The 20,331-nt window shown below is 42.2% G+C and overlaps 1 protein-coding gene across 2 annotated transcripts in view; it reads left to right on the top strand.

Moving 5' to 3' along the window:
• Positions 1-20,331, top strand: part of KCMF1 (potassium channel modulatory factor 1) — a 68,698-nt gene that overhangs the window by 580 nt on the left and 47,787 nt on the right. The window lies entirely within an intron of this gene.

Here is a 20,331-nt window from a genome sequence, read left to right as displayed (position 1 = left end):
GCCGCCAGGAACGGGGCTGGGGCTGGTTACCCCGCTGCTGAGCGCAGCGGCCTGGGGCCTGATGGGGCGAAAACTCCCTGCCTGGGGTTTGGTCCCGGCCTCCTTCCTCGCTGTGCCGGGACGGGGCGGGGGCTGCAGCCGCCTGGCGGCGGGGGGCCCAGGCCGGGCAGGGAGAGGGGACGTAGGGGCGGGGGCATCCGGGGCTGGGGACGGGGGCCAGGCGTGTCCGTGGGGGTGGAGGGCTGGGAGGGCGCGGGTGGAGCTTGGGGGGGCGGCGTGTTGGGGTCGGTAGGTCCCTGTGGGGGAGGGGAATGTGGGGGTGTGGATGTCAGAGGGCTGGTGGGACTGGGTGTGGGGGGGGGGTTGTAGGTAAAGGCAGGGGAAGGAGAGTCACACATGGCGTGTGGCGGGGAGACAGAGCTGTTCGTGCCTATGTCACAGTGGGAAGGGTCCAGGCAGAGGAGAGGGGGTGTGTTGTAGGTGGCTCAGAGGAGGGGAGCAATGTGTCAGGGCCGGGACTGTGTGGCGGCAGGAGGGTGGCAGGCTTCTGTGAGGAGGATGCAGGCGTGTTTTGGAGATGTTTGGAGAGTGGTTTCTTGCGACTGTGAGGGGTGGAAGATGAAGAACAGGTTCAAGCGAATGTTTGGTTCAGGGAGAGGTCTTCATGTCTTTTTCTGCATTGGGACTAGTGTTTGGGGATATGATTAGTAGCTGTGGTCTTGCTTCGGGACGAGCTGACGTTTTGGCAACTTTGGCAGGTTATGAACTTTTAATATTTGAATCTTTAGTGTAGAAAAGGAAATGAATGCAGCTGTATTAACAAATCACTGCAAACATTTTGAAAGGTTAAGAAAAGTTACGTACGTAAGTAGAGAAAATGCTTTAGATATGTACTCTTGTCATTCTGTATTTTTTATTGTTGTAAGGGAGGTAAGTGGATAGTTAAGGATTAATCAAAAATAGCAATGAGAAGGAAGGAGACAAGAACACAGGCAAAACGGAATGTATCTGGGAAGAAAAGAAAAATGTAATAGCGTGTATGTCTGTATGGAGAGGTTTTTTCTCACTTTGGCAAGTGAATAGTTGGTTTAGAATGTAAGATCTTGAAGAAGCTCCTTGTAATAAGAGATTTCATCCAGGTTATTGTTTCTTGAGGGGATAACCTCAGCACCTAACCTGGCAAAAAGTTATCTTCTATCTCCCTTTGCTTAAAGAGGGATGATCTTTGTTGTCCCAGTGATATAGAAGTAATCTTTTTAAATTAGGCAGATCTCTGAAGATATACTGGAATAGAGGTGTCTACATCCAGTCTTGACAGACATAGACAACACAGTAGGAAAGTTCAGAATTTGGGGAGTAATGTTACAGGCTTCCAGCCAGAGGGTAGGTAACTTTGATGCAGGACTAGAGTATGTGGGATGGAGACTGGTGTCCACACTCCTCACTCTGCCTTAAGGTTTGCTAATTTAGCTGAGTTGTCTTATAGGAGTCCATTAGTATTGAGATTTTTTTTATTTTGAGTAAGAGGACGGATTGTTAAACACTGGAACAAGTTTCCTAGGGAGGTTGTGGAATCTCTGTCTTTGGAGGTTTTTAAGAACAAGTCAGACACCTGTCAGGAATAGTCTAGTTATTATGTGGTCCTGCATTGGGTGCAGGCAGGACTAGATGACCTCTCAAGGTCCCTTCCAATCCTACACTTCTATGATTCTATGACTGTTGCCAAACTTTTAGTCTGTCACACCAGATCCTAGCTCAGTCTCCTCATGTGATACAATAAATTCTTCTTATCTTTCTCTAGATTTGGGTGGGTTTGTATAGAAGTAATTAAGCAAACAGCAAAATGAGGGTTAATCTCACAGTTGCTTTGTGTATTGTATTTGTTGGAGGATATATTCTGTAAATTGGTTCTCAAACTGTGGTGCACGTACCACATGACGGTATGCGGGTTTAAACTATAGTATCAGGGTAAGAACTCATAACTGCACTGATTAACATTGCAAAGGTGGTATGCTAACTGCTTTTGAATTCTATTTGTTACACACTAAGTCTTAAAGTGAGAAATATTGTAAATGTTTGTAATATTTGATAAAAAAGGTATTTCACTCTTGAAGTTAGTATTTTACTGGGAGACAGGAATCTTAGAAACTGAATTTTTATAAGCATGTCTCTCGTGGTGTATATTGTGAAATTCCTAAGCTGGAAAGAACATGTATGGAAGAACATGTTTTTTTCAATGTGGGATTTTGGTGATGAGTAGGGAGAATTATTTTAACTAAACAAGGTTAATATTTGGGTTGTCAGATTTTAAGAAAATGTTCCTTCTTTCAAGTTATAATGGGTTAGTTTTGAAAATGGAAATTCACCTTTTCCTGTTAGGTTGCAGGGTGATGTGAAGTTTGGTAACTTCACATTATGGATGTATTCTTTCCAAAGTAAAAACAACAAGATAGAACAGGGGTTCTCAACCTTTTTCTTTCTGAGCCCCTCTTCCCCCCCCCCCCCAACATGCTTTAAAAATTTCACAGCCCACCAGTGTCACAACTGTTTTTCTGCATATAAAAGCCAGGGCCAGCATTAGGGGGTAGCAGACAAGGCAATTGCCCAGAGCCCCATGCCACAGGGGTCCCCACAAAGCTAAGTTGCTCAGGCTTCGGCTTCAGCCCCCAGTGGCAGGGCTGGGAGCCCTGGGCTTCAGCCCTACACTGCGAGGCTTCAGCTTTCTTGCCCTGAGCCCCAGCAAGTCTAACACTGGCCCTGCTTTGCGCCCCCCCAAAACCTGCTTGCGGCCCCCTAAAGGACCCCAGAACCCTGGTTGAGAACCAGCTTGAGATAGAAAATGCTGCTGCTGCAACTTGGTATGATACATTTTATAGGAACCTGGTTAGTCTTTCTATTGGTTGTCTCTTTATCCAGGACTTCGCACCATGTATTCAAATTGTTTTATTATATTGATAGTCCAAATTCGAAATTAGTTGTAGGATTGAAAATAGTGGATTTCTTTTCACTGTATTACAGACTGAGACTTGGTTTCCATTATAAGCCTGATGTGACAGTACCACCCCCTCTAAAATCCTCAAAATATGTCATTCCCACTTCAGATCTTCCATGTGTGGTCTGTGGTCAGCAAACAATTTTTGGCCCAAATGTGCGTTGATTGAAAGAAGTTGTTTTTGAGTTATAAGACTCAGGAAAAAACAACAACCCAGGCTTTAATCATGTTTAGAAAATTATATCTTTGCTGTTTTCTCTTCAGAATCATTTTGTACTAGAAATTTCAAATGAGATTTATTTGAGAGCTCTTGGTAAAATCTAGAACACTGGGCTAATTCTGAAATGGGGAAGGGCATGTTTGGGAACTAGCTGCTGTAGAACTTAGAATGGTTCCCAGTGCATTCATAAACAATGTAAATACATAAATCCAAGACACACCAACTTTGTTGAGGTTAAGGACATACCAATAACTTAAAGGTAAACAAATACATTGAAAAAAAGGCACTATGTAGCTTTTTATGTGTGTGTATGTATGTGTATATATATATATATATATATATATATTAAAAACACTTAGAAATTGAGGAAATGTTAAGATTAAACATACATTTGAAAATCTCATAAGGCATAGGTAAATCATCACCAGAACAACCTTAACTGGTCTGGGACAACCAGAAACGTTGAGACAATTAGGTGAGAATGATATAAAAGCATAAATAGATTTGATCTCTTCTGTTGGAGATGATAAGAACTGGAATGGTTTCCCTTTACGTGTACAATGGCTGTGCCATACACAATCCACAAAAAGACTTTACAATTCCTGACTAGACAAATAGCACATTGGAGGCAGTCGTTCTCTGCTCTGTATTAAGATTTCATGTGCCATCAATTATACAAATCTCATTAAACACAGAATTAGTGTACCTTTGTATGCAAATCTCTGAGACCCAGATAAGGAATCTATAGCAGTTTATATGAATAAGGCAAAGCTAGTGTGTTGAAGCATCAATTTACTAACAGAAATATGTATGCATGAAACCAATTGTAAAATCAGTACTTTGTGGTGCACATTTTCAATTCTTCATGTACCTCTTCCTCAAATATAAGGTTGTTATTCCAGAAGTACATCTTCCCAAAATTAGCCATATAGCCTGCAAATTTCTTAAAACCCTTTTGTAGGAAAATTTAAGAGATGAGGGTAGTAGTTATACAGCCTACTGTATTAGCACAGTGACTTTTCTGAATTTAATGGTAATGCTTTGATTTGTGTATCTCAAAATACTTGATATTGGTGGGTTCATATTACTCAGTGAGAACATGTTTAGGCCTATAATCAAAGTTAAGTGCAGTATCTGAAAATGGGTCACCGTTGTAGTTCAGGTAATGAGAATTATGGTTGGGGCAGAGGCAATGTAGTGCTAAACCTAAATAACTACAAAATTAATTAGAAATATGGGAAACAGAATAAGCTTTTGTATAATAAAAATGTTTGCGTTCAGTGGAAAACTGAATCCGCTTTGGGAATATACATTTGACAAATGCACTTGCCAATAATATTTTCATTGGCAAGTGGGCCTTACCTATTAGGTTAGCAGAATTTTTTTTTTTTAAATCTACATTTTTGGCCCTTTGGCTGTCACAGAAAACTTCTGAATGTGAACCAGTGCAGTGTGGTCTTCCTGAGTCTGCAGAAAGGGACTTAAAATAACAGAAGGCTGTGAGAAGACTTTCTTTCAGATCTGGGATGAGAAACAAAGTGTTGTTATGGATCAAAAACTGGCGAGGAGACAGAAAACAAAGAATAGGATTAAATCAGCAACCCCCTCTTATAAATTAAAAACACTTTTTTATATATTTAACACCATTATAAATGCTGGAGGCAAAGTGGGGTTTGGGGTGGAGGCTGACAGCTCGTGACCCCCCATGTAATAACCACGTGACCCCCTGAAGGGTCCAGACCCCCAGTTTAAGACCCGTGGATTAAATGGTCAATTTTCATGCAGGCAAAAGGTTAACAGCAGAATGTCTCAATGTTCGGTACTAGGTCCAGTGTTGTTTAATATGCTTATGAATGATCAGGGAAGGGGAATAGGTACTGAGGTGGCAAAATTTTCAGATGAGACATTATTTAGATGAGTTAAGAATGGAGCTGTCCCAGAAGAACTTCATTGAGACCTAAAGAAGCTGATATAATGCTGTGCATTCAGGCAAATGAAGTTCCTTACCAATAAATGAAAAGAATGCACAATGAAGGGGAAAAGTTAAGCTACTAACACACTTTCCAAGGTTCTAAATTAGTTGTATCAACTCAAGAAAGGGACCTGGCTTTCATTGTAGATAGCTCAGTGAAGACGTTTGCTGTGTGGCTGTGGTCAAAAAAGCAAGTGATGCACAAGGAATGGGATGGAGAATAATATGGAAAATATTACACACAAATACAGAGAAATCATTAAAGTAGCAAAGTCAGCACTCAGAAGTTAGGAACTGCCAGATTTTAAGTTAACTGTGCAAGCTTGTCATCTTCTTTGTGTAAATTAATTAAGATAGTCTTTAATTACATGATGACATTCTACTTTTTCCCCAGGACCCCTGCCTCATTGAATGCACTGGATAGATGGTACTCACTGAATGAGCAGCTATCGAGTATTTTATCCTCGTTCAGTGTGTGAAATCATACTCTATTTAGTGCACCCCATCCAAACCCTGCTCTGACTACAGATTCATTTCCTCGTTGGCTTTCTCTGTGGCACTCATTACTAAAGTATCTGGGTGCTTTACGAACATTAATGAATTTATTTTCACAGCACCCATATGAGACAAGGTGGTGGTATTATCCCCATTTTACAGATAGTGTCTGAGGCACAGAGAAATTAAGGCCAAAAGTTCTTATGTGAAGAGCAGTGAAAAGATTGGGATTGTTTACCTTAGCAGTGAAATAAATAAGAGGGGGCATGAAACAGTATGTTAGAATGGAATAGAGAAGGTAGATTAGGAGCTTCTGTTTTTCCTCTCTCATAACGTAAGAACAAAGGAAACATTCAATGAAATTAAAAAGTGGCCGTTTCAAAACTGATAAAAGGAAATATTTTATTCACACAACATGTACTTAAACTATGGAACTCATTGCCCCCGGTGGTCACTGATGCCAAGAATTTAGCAAGATTCATAAAGGGATTGGGCATTTTATATGGACCAGGATGAGTCCTAATTGGCAGCAGACTATCCTGCCTCTGCCTAATGTGGAGGTGCAAATCAAGGTTTTGGTTTTGACCTGCTGTATAAAGCTTTAAATGACTTGGTTTCTAGCTACTTCGTCAGTTGACTTCACCTAGTTGTGATGTTCAGGCTGACAGCCTCCTAGTTCAGATGGCAACTGAAGTGCCTTTGAGTCCAGTAATATTTTATATCATTTATATAGTATATCTATAGATCTCAAAATACCTTTTTAAGGGTGAGTACACATTATTGTCCTCATTGGATAGATGAGAAGCTGAGGCCCAGAGTGTGTGTTCATTTTGTTTATGCTCAGTAGGGAGCCCAAATCTGTTGGGCCCTTCAGGGTACTCTGCAAAGCTCACCTAGTTTCCCAGGCTTTCTCTGAGGGACGTAGGTAAAGTTGCTCTGGGGAGGAGGTTCACATTTGGCTTTTGGGGGGCAAGGGGGTTATGTTGATATGTCTTCCAGTTAAATTCTTTAGTTTGTATATTTTAAAAATTAAATTGTGCCTAGACTGTATCTTGGCTAGGCATGTTGTATAAACTCTCATTCGTCTCAGTGTAGTAGTTTTTACTGCCTTATTCATCTCAATGTGGTGGTTTTTACTTCCTTATTCATCTTATTGGGATGGTTTTTATGTGTATGTCTGAACTGTTTCCCTCAAAACTGCTTTGTTTAGAACTTCCAGGACTTCTTCCTCTTCTCCATAAAACTTTCTCCTACTTCTTGAGCTCTGGTGGACAGCAGGGTAAATCTTTTATTATTTGCATTGTGGTAGTGCCTAGAGGTTGTAACAGACATTTGGGCTACCATTACGGTAATCACTGTACATATGCATAGTAAGACTCATTCCCTGTCCCAAACAGCTTGCTGTGTAACCAGACAAGACAGACTGAGGATTGGAGAAAGGAAGCATTATTATTCCCATACCCTTTTATTTTTGTTTTAACGGATGGAGAATTGAGGCACAGAGAAATTAAGTCACTTGACTGAGGTCACACAAGGGAATTGGTGACAGAGCTAGGAATTGAACCCAGATCTGTCAAATCGCAGTACAGTGCCTTATAATCACAAGCCCATGCTTCCAATCTCCTTTTTTCTAATTTCAGTTATATCATGCAAATCTACATTACTATTTAGTATTTTAGATTTGGAATCTACTTTTAGTAATAACTTGAGCTTCAAATTTTGGTGAAAATAGTGTTATGTGACTGCATTCGGTTTTGATCACCATACTCACGATCATAAATAAATAAAAATGAGGGCGGACACGTAATTTCAGAAATTTGTCAGAGTGAGTGCATCCTACCAGTAACAGAGTAGATGACGACACTTGGTCTGGGTTGTAATTTCATTTTTTTTCTTACCTCAGGTCAGATTTGGTCCTCCCCCATCACTTTCACCATTTCCTGGTGCCTGAATTGTCTTTTTGGGAGGCAGTGTTTCTTGTCTTGAGTGACGAGAGGTGCTGTCTCTGGTATGATAAATTGTCATCTTTCTCTGATATTTTCTCTCGCCTCTTGTTTTCCCCAAATTCTCTTTGCCACTATCTCTTTTTTCCTTCCTCTCCTTTGCTGTGCTTCCCCTTCTTCTCCTTCATCCCCACAAGGTCTTCTAAGGTGGGGTTTTCAAAGGAGCCTAAGGGTTTTAGGCACCTAAGTCCCATTGAAATTCAACTAGGCCCCTTTGAATAGCTCTGCTGGAAGCACAACTAAACCTGGTGAATATTAGGAAATGTTGCACAAAATTTTCCTAAGGTTCCCTTGCCCCTTTGTTTATAAAATGGTTTAAATACTAGTATGGCGTAGAGAAAATGGTGTTAGGGTTGAAAACTGTCTTGTCCATTCTGCACTACCACTGAAACAATCTTAAATACTAGTTTGTGGGAATTATTTTGATGAAAACCATTTTCTGCAATAGATATACTTCCTAGCATAGACAAGGCTCCTGGGGCCTCACCAACGTTAGCCTAATGAGAGTAACACCAATAACATTCTTGGCTAAGCCTCCGTTGGCCAACTATCTTAGACTTTGTCTCTGTTCGGAAATGGAACGGGTGGGACAGAAACGGTCTAGGCACAAAAAGTTCAGTATGCCTGATTAGCGTCCTGAACCATTTTAGTTTTGTCCTACATCTATACTAGTGCTCTTCTAAAGAGTTTCAGTTGTAACCTTCTGTGGGTGCCTATCCCATATTTACCAGTACAGCTTCCAGAAGCAATGGGTTCTTGGAGATTTCAAAGTCCATAGATGTATTGAGAGATACTAATGGAAGGACTGGTGCACTGTTTGTGCTATTATGCCAGTAACTTCTGTCTACACTGGCAAAGAAATGGCTGTGATGGAAACAGTATTCAGATTTGCTGGCTATTTTTGAGAAATTAAAAAAAAAACAAACCCAAATCCTCTGACTGGTTTTAACACCTGTTCATCTGAATTGGTATTAAAACTGCTGGGAGCCCTAGCGTAGACAAGGCATCAGTGGTTGGATCTGTTTTTGTCACCTTTTTAGTGAAATCTTCTGGAAAGCAATTCTAATGATAGCTGTGGTTAAAAACTGGTCTTGCTGCTTGAACCTGTCTACACTAGGGTTTCCAGCAGTTTTATCTCCAGCTCAACAAAGCTGGTATTAGAATTGTTGAGACTCTTTAGTAAACTTTCCCAGCGTAGACCAGCCAGGCTAATCTAAACACTATTTGGCACATGTCTACATTTTTTTAAGTACTTGTATGTGGATGCATGTGGTGTTTTACCAGCATGTTGGAGTAACAGGGTTTTTTTGGAGGAGTTGTAAATATATCTATTGTATGCAAGATCTTAATGAGAGGGGGGACAGACTTCTGGCTTATTGGAGGCTGGCAGAAATCAGGTCTATAATTCACCAGTAAAGTTGTTCCAGTGGTACCTGTGGTGGAATCTATGTAAACAGGGCACAGGTGTGTTATTGTCATGATGTAAAACCCTCTCTCCCCCTTCTCCCACATACTTATAGACAGGGTCAGTGAGCATTTGTTGTTTTTTCCCGTACCCCCAGTGTACTGATTCCCATACCTCCCTAAATGTACTCATGGATTGATTACGGTAGGTACGGGATTCAGTATGCAGAGAAATATGGAAAGAAATTTTAAAGGAATTGTTAGAGGGTATAATTCAAGACCAAAAATAAATTTTTAAGATGTAAATAAGTATTGATGACTTAAGGACAGTGAAGCTTTATAAAAGAAAACGTTAGAGCAGTAGTGATCAACCTTCCAGACTACTGTATCCTTTGCGGGAGTCTGATTTGTCTTGTGTACCCCAAGTTTCACCTCACTTAAAACTACTTGCTTAAAAATCAGACCTAAAAATACAAAAATGTCAGTCACACTATTACTGAAAAATAGCTGACTTTCTCATTTTTACCATGTAATTATAAAATAAATCAATTGGAATATAAATATTGTACTTATATTTTAGTGTATAGTATATAGAGCAGTATAAACAAGTCACACTTTAGATAAGCTATTACCAACAGGAGAGTGGGTTTGTGTGTGTGGGAAAAAAAAGGGGGGGGGGGGAAGAAATCCTGGATTTGTGCTGGAAATGGCCCACCTTGATTATCATACACATTGTAAGGAGAGTGATCACTTTAGATAAGCTATTATCAGCAGGAGAGTGGGGTGGGGGGAGAGAGAACCTTTTGTAGTGGTAAACACCCATTTTTTCATGGTTTGTATGTATAAGAACATCTTCTGTATTTTCCACAGTATGCATCCGATGAAGTGAGCTGTAGCTCACGAAAGCTTGTGCTCAAATAAATTGGTTAGTCTCTAAGGTGCCACAAGCACTCCTTTTCTTTTTGCGAATACAGACTAACACGGCTGTTACTCTGAAACAAGTCACAGTATGACATTTTAGTTTGTACTGACTTTGCTAGTGCTTTTTATGTAGCCTGTTGTAAAACTAGGCAAATATCTAGATTAGTTGATGTACCCCCTGGTAGATCTCTGCATACCCCTGGTTGAGAGCCACAGCTTTAGAAAGCCATGAAATTCTCTGTTACATCTTAAAATTTTTGAAAAGTGTGGAAATGCAATTATGATACCTCAAACAATGCTAACTTGGCCACTGTCCACTGCTATTGTGGGCATTGTGTAAGATGAAAATACCTATGCTAAGTTGATACCTCAACACTATATATCTGGGTGATTTTGGTCACAATCTATCGCAGCTGCTATTGACTAACCATCTCTTCCTCTGTTTTAAGAAGTTTGTATTTGTAAACATCTTCAGTTAGTTCCATTGTGGATTGAAGTTGCATGATGTATGTAGTTGAATTGCAAGCTGACTGGTCCCTGGTATAGGTCACTCACCAGGACTTTAGGTATATTTTCCAGCACCCTGCTCTTAATTCTTTGGTATCTGCAGCTTTAGAACAATCCGAGTGAAAACGCTTCTTGGTCTGCGCCAGTGGATAGAGAAAGCAGAAGAATGAGTGCTCTGGGCTGCAAAGTATACTCTTCCAGGTCTCTTGAGATGCGAGTACCAAATTACCAAATTGTTATGGCACAGTATCAATATGGCCTGTAGGGTGCTGTTTTCCCCCATCCTAGATGCCTTGCATGAGGAGCAGGAAAAGGCTGCTCAGGACTTTGTTATATAGAGGATTGTTTGTAGCAAAGGGTGCCCTTAGAGCATCTGATGCTTCTGATTCATGGGCCAGGCCAGTAAGGATAGGTATTGTTATAAAATACTATTCCTACATTCTCGACTGTCCTCTGAAGCTCAGTCAGAAATAGAGGATTTACCTTTTGAGGAGATGCCTCTTCTCTTGAAGACTGAGTGAAACTGAAAATTACCAATGCCACTGTTTGCTCCTGGGGACTTAGAGTCTGCTACAACACAAGAGAGTTCGCCTGTCCTGCTTTTAGGTATTAGAGGTAGTTACCAAATACATCAGAGGTTCTCCTTCTACTATGGACCTCAGACACAGCCTTGTCATCCATATCCCACCAAGAAGGAGGGATAATCCAAGCAGGACCACTGGAGATTTAGCTCAGGAGCTCATCAGCTTCTAGAGCTCAGATCTGATGGGATTATTGAGAATCCTGTGCCAGAGTCTTGTTAATATTGCACCTCTTCTACTACTGTGTCCCTTCCCTTTTCAAGTTTCGTTTCTCAGCATTAGGGTTTCTGGCATGCAATTACTTAAGGTCAATGAGTGTTGAATATTGTTTGCAGTGGTTACATTCAATTTAACACCAAATCTCCTTCAGAACCCACTTCTTCATTCCTCTTCATGGATCCTCCTCACAAGACAGCTTTTGGAGAAAACTGAATGTCTCCTTAACAAAGGAGCTGTATAGGATGGTGCCACAGCGCCACCAGATCTTTCTAAAAGATTTTCAAACCTGTTGGATACCACCTGAGTTAACCGAAGTCACTTCATATTTAGAGACTATGGCTAAAAGGGAGGTGTGGACCCTCACAACTGCCTCAATTTCTTCCAGCAAACCCAGGAGCTTTACGAGAAGTGCCAGGAATGTGAGGAAGTGGGGAAGGTGAGTGTGAATGTGCAGAAGCAGCACCCTAGAAGGGCCAAATATATATATTCTGTGCCAAAGCAGAAGTTAAAACCATGGGAGGCTAGAAGAGCCAGATATGAGAAATGGTGTTTGGAAACCTTTTGTTATGCTGTATGTAGATAGGTCATGGTGCAGCAGTTTTAGTGCTATGTCACATTTGTATCCCATTTTTCTTGACCATTTAAGGCAGGATTGCAACTGTTGGAGTAAACCATTGACATAGTTAGGGTGCTGGCATGAGCTGCTGGGCTGTTGACTGTTGCATTGCTCTGTGAAGAAATACTGGCAGCACAGTAAGGTGACAGGCCACGCTGGCACATGCATGGAGGATCCTGGGAAGAGAAGAATTTGGGTGTACCATTTCCTGCAGACACCGACTATTTGGAATGTCTGCTGGCATATGCAGGTGGGCAGTGTAGGCTGATCAAATGTGGGCACATTGTCCACTGATGATTATTGTTCTGTTGGAAAGGCTGTTTTGTCTGACAGAATCTGATCCCATAAACCAGTACTGCTTATTCTATAAACGTAGCTAAATGTATTGTCAAACCATCTGTGTGGATGTTGACTTTTTTCTTAGAAAAGAAACTGTACCTGTTAATATGAGTATAATGAGCCCATGCAGTGTTGGTAGAAGTACTTAATGATTGTTGCCCCTCTTTTTTTTTCTTTAAACAAGTCAGTGTCTTGCTTGCTTTGCACCAAGATCAGCCCCATTATCAAGCGTTACTTAATTAAACTAACCCAAAATTTTATTTTGGGCCCTCAGTCAGTTAGTGTTGTCAATGTATATTTCTTTGCTAATGTTATTCGGAGCAGCATGGGCAGTCTTCTCCTTTGCATTCTTTGCTTGTGTGATGGGTTGTACAAACCCCACACTGGACACTAAGGGGTTAAGGAACTGCTCTGCGTCCAGGCAGCCCCACCAAACCTGTAGCAAGTGCACCAACATGAGGAGGAGGAGTTAAAAGGCAGGGGAGCAGGTCATTTGGTGTCTGCTCAGAGAAGAGAGCAGACCTGCGACCTGCAGCTCCAGGAGCAAAAAGCTGAGGAAAGGCGGACTCCCTCCCTAAACAGCTGCCCAGTAGTCCCTCCCTGAGGTGAAGGGAGGACCTGCTGCAGAGACAGCCTGAGAGGGAAGCATTCCCCTCTCCCTTTCATATAAACTCTGGACTTAGTTAATCCCCCTTTATTTTTGTTCAGATTACCCCAGCAGGGGAAAGCCCTTGGCCTAAACTGGCCCAGGAGGCTGGGCCATACTGCTAGAGGAGGCAATTGCTGCCCGCGAGAAAAGAGAGCGACCTCGCTACACTCAGGTGCCAGAAGGTGCCTTTTGGTGAGCAGACATCCCTTACGCTGCCTAAACCCAGACGGTGACTTTCGGACAATTGCAGGGAGGTAGTAGGAAATGGCGCAGGGAGAACGGGCAGTCCCGGCTGTCAGAGCACTGATAGTTCTCAAAGGGCCCTGGGTCAGAGCCAGGTGGAGTAAAGGAGCCTGGGCTCCCATACCAACAACCCCCCTTGCAAGTCAGGGGCCTAAGCCCTGACCATTAGGCTATGCTCCCTTAACAACCACCCCAAGTGAGGACTGTCACAGCTTGCTTGTAAAGTATATAGCTATGGTAGTATTTCTGTGTACAAGTGGTACACAAACTTTTCCAGCTGCTGCCCCCCCCCCCCATTAAAGAAATCTGTCTCTTCTCTCCCCCCCTTACTGCAAAGTCACGGCTTCCTCAGCAGCAGAGGTTGGGTTGAAGGCAGAGCTGGGGATGGAATTGAGGATGAGGAAGAGCTGGGGCTAGAGGTGGAGCTGGACTGGGCTACGGGGAGAGGGAATGAGGGCTGGGCTGGGGTGGAGCAGGAGTGGGGGCTGAATGGGGATGAGAGAAGAGCGAGGCTGGGGGTGGAGCAGGGCTGGAAGTGTGGTGCTCCCTTCCCACCCTCTGTGGGGCCTAGCATGAGCCCTGTCGTGACCCCCCCCCGACTGTGGGGTGCACCCCCTGCAGGTGTGTGGAGGAACAGTTTGGGGACCGTTGCTATATATGTTCCAGAGAGCTTTGGGAGTAAATGGCTCTTTCCCCCTAATGTGAATTACAGTTAATATCTTTCTCAATAAGAAGAAAAAAATTCAGATTAAAGGATCCTATCAGTAGAAAAAGGGGAGTCCTGTTAGGAAATGTATTCTGAGTGCCATGCTAATTTCCACAGCTGTTCCTTCATTTTATTCAGATTAGTAGTTTTGAATGATATTGTCCAAGACTCCTTCAAGTGTGCTGCTAAAATCATAGAATATCAGGGTTGGAAGGGACCTCAGGAGGTCATCTAGTCCAACCCCCTGCTCAAAACAGGACCAATCCCCAATTAAATCATCCCAGCCAGGGCTTTGTCAAGCCTGACCTTAAAAACTTCTAAGGAAGGAGATTCTACCACCTCCCTAGGTAACGCATTCCAGTGTTTCACCACCCTCCTAGTGAAAAAGTTTTTCCTAATATCCAACCTAACCTCCCTCACTGCAACTTGAGACCATTACTCCTTGTCCTGTCCTCTTCTACCACTGAGAATAGTCTAGAACCATCCTCTCTGGAACCACCTCTCAGGTAGTTGAAAGCAGCTATCAGATCCCCCCCTCATTCTTCTCTTCTGCAGACTAAACAATCCCAGTTCCCTCAGCCTCTCCTCATAACTCATGTGTTCCAGACCCCTAATCATTTTTGTTGCCCTTCGCTGGACTCTCTCCAATTTATCCACATCCTTCTTGTAGTGTGGGGCCCAAAACTGGACACAGTACTCCAGATGAGGCCTCACCAATGTCGAATAGAGGGGGATGATCACGTCCCTCGATCTCCTGGCAATGCCCCTACTTATACATCCCGAAATGCCATTGGCCTTCTTGGCAACAAGGGCACACTGCTGACTCATATCCAGCTTCTCGTCCACTGTCACCCCTAGTTCCTATTCCGCAGAACTGCTGCCTAGCCATTCGGTCCCTAGTCTGTAGCTGTGCATTGGGTTCTTCTGTCCTAAGTGCAGGACCCTGCACTTATCCTTATTGAACCTCATCAGATTTCTTTTGGCCCAATCCTCCAATTTGTCTAGGTCCCTCTGTATCCTATCCCTGCCCTCCAGCGTATCTACCACTCCTCCTAGTTTAGTATCATCCACAAATTTGCTGAGAGTGCAATCCACACCATCCTCCAGATCATTTATGAAGATATTGAACAAAACCGACCCTGGGGCACTCCACTTGACACCGGCTGCCAACTAGACATGGAGCCATTGATCACTACCCGTTGAGCCCGACAATCTAGCCAACTTTCTACCCACCTTATAGTCCATTCATCCAGCCCATACTTCTTTAACTTGCTGACAAGAATACTGTGGGAGACCGTGTCAAAAGCTTTGCTAAAGTCAAGAAACAATACATCCACTGCTTTCCCTTCATCCACAGAACCAGTAATCTCATCATAAAAGGCGATTAGATTAGTCAGGCATGACCTTCCCTTGGTGAATCCATGCTGACTGTTCCTGATCACTTTCCTCTCATGTAAGTGCTTCAGGATTGATTCTTTGAGGACCTGCTCCATGATTTTTCCGGGGACTTAGGTGAGGCTGACTGGCCTGTAGTTCCCAGGATCCTCCTTCTTCCCTTTTTTAAAGATTGGCACTACATTAACCTTTTTCTAGTCATCCGGGACTTCCCCCGTTCGCCACGAGTTTTCAGAGATAATGGCCAATGGCTCTGCAATCACAGCCGCCAATTCCTTTAGCACTCTTGGATGCAAGGCGTCTGGCCCCATGGACTTGTGCACGTCCAGCTTTTCTAAATAGTCCCTAACCACCTCTTTCTGCACAGAGGGCTGGCCATCTACTCCCCATGCTGTGATGCCCAGTGCAGCAGTCTGGGAGCTGACCTTGTTAGTGAAGACAGAGGCAAAAAAAGCATTGAGTACATTAGCTTTTTCCACATCCTCTGTCACTAGGTTGCCTCCCTCATTCATTAAGGGGCCCACACTTTTCTTGGCTTTCTTCTTGTTGCCAGCATACCTGAAGAAACCCTTCTTGTTACTCTTGACATCTCTTGCTATCTGCAGCTCCAGGTGTGATTTGGCCCTCCTGATTTCATTCCTACATGCCCAAGCAATATTTTTATACTCTTCCCTGGTCATATGTCCAACCTACCAGTTCTTGTAAGCTTCTTTTTTATGTTTAAGGTCTGCTAGGATTTCACCATTAAGCCAAGCTGGTCGTCTGCCATATTTACTATTCATTCGACACATCGGGATGGTTTGTCCCTGTAACCTCAAGAGGGATTCCTTGAAATACAGCCAGCTCTCCTGGACTCCTTTCCCGTTCATGTTAGTCCTCCAGGGGATCCTACCCATCCCTTCCCTGAGGGAGTTGAAGTCTGCTTTCCTGAAGTCCAGGGTCCGTATCCTGCTGCTTACCTTTCTTCCCTCAGCTCCTACAAACTTGCTCGTTGAACTTTCTGGATTTGCCAATGAGGGTGTGATATTTTATCTGATAGCTCTTCTCTTCAGAATGGATGTAGTATTTTTTCTTTTATTTTTTTCAATAGAGTTGAATCTGGGGTTCTCAATCTGATTTGTCAGGAAATGTAGTTATGTAGGATTATAGGCCATATAACGATCCATGATCAAACGCAGAGGTTTATTTCAGTAAAAAGAGACTGTCAGTACTTTTTGGCTTATTAACTGTCTAGGAAGCATTTTAGAAACTGGAAGCTTCCTGACTGAGATAATTGAATAAGACCAAAACTATCAGAAGTGGACATTAATTTTGTGTGCCTCGTTTTTTGAGAGCCCAACTGGAGGATCCTCTGCCTGATTTTCAGCTACAGACCCACAGCTACAGTTAAGGAGCTGAACATTTCTGAAGATTTGGCTGTAAATCGATAATAAAGAAATGATTGTGCTTCCCCTTCCTGGCACACCGTAGGAAAATTAAATGTTGATAAATACTAATCAGAATTAGACTCATGTAGTGTGTGAATGTAGAACGTACTTTCTTCTGAATTCACTTGGGAGTAAACAGATAAAATGTTAAATACTTCTGTAGGTGACAGTTAAGTAATATGGTGACTTATGGTTTGGTTCCTATGATAATGAACAGCACAACATCAGCAGTTTAGCACCTAGATCTTTGGATTGGGCACAATTGAACTGAAACGAGCCTTGGTTTTTGGGTTTTTTTCTTTTAAATGTCACCTGCTTTGTCACAAAATAACTGTATTTCCTATAGATTACAAGTGGACACAATATATCAGGGGTTCTCAAACTGGGGGTCAGGACTCCTCAGGGAGTCACAAGGTTATTACAGTGGGGGTCGCAAGCTGTCAGCCTCCACCCCAACCCCTGCTTTGTCTCCAGCATTTATAATGGTGTTAACTACATAAAAACATGTTTTTAATTTATAAGGGGGGTCTCACTCAGAGCCTTTTTATGTGAAAGGGGTCAGTCACCAGTACAGAAGTTTGAGAACCACTGCAGTATATCATTCAGCTACACAGTACCAATAAAATGCCATCTTCCTCAGCTGACAAACCGTTCATGATTAGGGAGCTAGTGAAACAGTGTCGTGTTTCTAAGAACGTTTTTTAAAAAAGTATAAAATCTTGGTGATTTTCATTAATGGTGGTGGAGAGGCCCAGAGTGTGCTTTAGCATGTTTTAGAGGTGGACTTTGTGTTTGTGATGTCATGCCCCTTGCTAGCCAGTCTGGCAGGTGCTATATTAGGCATAGGTTCTGCATGTTACACTGGTTAAGTCCCTGAAACATAGCTGCTTTGAAGATCTTTGGATGAAAACTTCTGTAGAAGTGCAGAGTTACTATGTTTTTATGATTGTTTTTGTTGTTACTGGATTGAGTTCATTGGTGCTCCAGAGAAGAATGGTTGGGCCAGGCTATCCAACTCTTCTCACTTCTGCTGCCCCAGTGGAAAGTCTTGAGTTAGAAGAATATGTAAGATTCAAGTGAGCCTTTAAAGAGGTTCCCCTGTTATGTTGCATTACTCTCTCAGGTGGTTCTAGGGAGAGCAGCTACCATTGCTTTGGCAGTGTTGAGGCCTGCTACTGGAGTAAATTAGATGAATGTCTTCAGGCTGTGCTTTGGGGGGGGGGAGGGGAGAGAAAAGAAGAAACAGACTGAAAACAACTGAAGAAAAGAGACCCCATGATCTGCATTAGGAAAGAAAATCAGAGTTAAGCTGGGAAGGTACAAAAATGAGAGCCGTCATAAGTAGAATTGGTAAAAAGTACACAGTGAATGCGTTACTTGATTTTATTTGACAAATACTGTCTTTTGTATTATTTAAACAACTATAGAGCCAGTCGTGGCCTTTGGCAAACACATTGTTGGATAAAATACATATGTAATTAATCTAATGTATTTTAATGTTTTTCTGCTGTTTGGGCAGCCCTAGTAGGTACATTGTCAGACGGCTTCCATTTAATTACACACAAAAACGCTGTTAAAAACATTAAGGTTGCAGACCCAAGCACTCCAAAATTAGGAAATGCCAGCATTAAGGTTGCCTGTACAAGCTTACTTTGTTTTCCTTCAGTGTATGCATTATGATACTGTCTTTAATTACATGATCACAGATAATTTTTCCATAGGACCCATGCTTCATTTAGCGCACAGGATGGATAGTGCTCACTTAGTGAGCAGCTATTCAATATTTTTGTTTTCTCATTGTTCAGTGTGTGGCCCCAGGCCACAGCGCACTATTCAAAACCTGCTCTGAAGAAAGAATTATGAATTTCCTCATGGGCTTTTCTGTGATGCTCATCACTATAGTATTTGATTGCTTCACAACAATAATGCATTTATTTTCGTAACACTCCTGTGAGCTGAGCGGGATGATAGCCTCATTTTACAGATGGGTAACTGGGGCACAGAGAGATTATGGCCAAAAGTATCCACTAATTTTGAATGCTCAATTTGAGACAACCAGGAGCTGATTTTTCTGAGTATTTAGCATCATACAGCACTTCATTATATGTTCAAATCACGGCTCCCATTGACTCCATTTGCAGCTAAGAGTGCTCAGCACTTCTGCAAGTCAGACCCCAGGGTAGCAAGGCAGGCACCCAGAAAATGAGGAACATGAATGACCATTGAGAAAAGTTTGGTTTTAAGTGACCTGGCAACTCTGACACTGATAAAATCCAAGAGCCTCCTTTGTCTTCCTGCAGTTCCATGCCTCATTCACTACACATCTTCCAACTTCTGCAACAAATGAAGCATGGGTTCTCCAAACCACACTCTCCTGTTCTCTGAAAATATCTTCTCAATATGCAGTGCCAGTCAAAAAAAGCTAACAGAATGTTAGGAACCATTAGGAAAGAGAGAGATAAGACAGTAAATGCCACTGTGTAAATCCATGGTATTGAATACTGCATGCTCAAAAAAGAGATATTAGAATAGGAAAAGATACAGAGAAGGGCTCCACAAATGATTAGGGGTCTAGAAGAGCTTCCATGTGAGGAGAGATTAAAAAGACTGGGACTTTTCTGCTTGGAAAAGAGACAGCTAAGGGGGGATATGATAGACGTCTATAAAATCATGAATGATATGGAGAAAGTGAATGGGGAAATGTTCATTACCTCTTCACATACCACAAGAACTAGGGGTCACCCTTTTGAAATTAATAGGTAGCAGGTTTGAAACAAACAAAAGGAAGTACTTCTTCACACAACACACAGTTAGCTCTGTGGAACTTGTTACCAGGGGATGTTTTGAAGGGCAAAAGTATAACTGGGTTCAAAAAAGAATTAAAGTTCTTGGAGGATAGATTCATTAATGGCTATTAACCAAGATAGTCAAGGATGCAACCCCATGCTCTGGTTGTTCCTAAGCCTCTTACTGTCAGATGCTGGGGCTGTATGACAGGAAATGGATCACTTGATAATTGCCCTGTTCTGTTTATTCCCCCTAAACTGTCTGGCATTGGCCATTGTCGAAAGACAGCATACTGGGCTAGATGACAATACTGTGTCAGATCAATGGTCTGTTCTTATGTTCTCCTTTACTACACAACCCTGATTCATCCTCGGAGTGGGTCCATCCTGTGTTGCAGGGAGAGTCCTTTGTAAAAAATAGACTTTAATTACATGGTCCCATTCTATCACAATGCATAAGGGGGCCGAATTAAGATTGCATGGACAACCTTAATTCTGGCATTTTCTAACTTTGGAGTGCTTGATTTTGCTAGAGCTTTTCAAAGAAAAGGTTACCAGAATTGTTTTTAACACCGTAAACCTACCTGTTTTTCTCTAGTCTAGTTCTCTGACGTGGCTGAATTGTTTTGGCTACAATTTTCCAAAAAAAAAACAAAAAAACCCCCACCCTTGGGCCTGAGGCAGATATTATCTAGCATGGGAAATTTCAGCCCAGTGGTTAACATTTGGTGATGTTATAAGCAAATAAAAACACTTCTCTTTAAAAGGCCCTATCAGGGTAATAGGTGCTACCAGCCAGGCCTACAATATTCTTCAGAATGTAACATTTAAATACAGTACAGACTGTGTTTTTCCT

Source organism: Lepidochelys kempii, chromosome 5, assembly GCF_965140285.1.
Source record: "Lepidochelys kempii isolate rLepKem1 chromosome 5, rLepKem1.hap1, whole genome shotgun sequence".
NCBI lineage: Eukaryota > Metazoa > Chordata > Testudines > Cheloniidae > Lepidochelys > Lepidochelys kempii.
The sequence above is the reverse complement of the archived record's forward strand: the minus strand, read 5'-3'. Positions and strand labels throughout refer to the sequence as shown.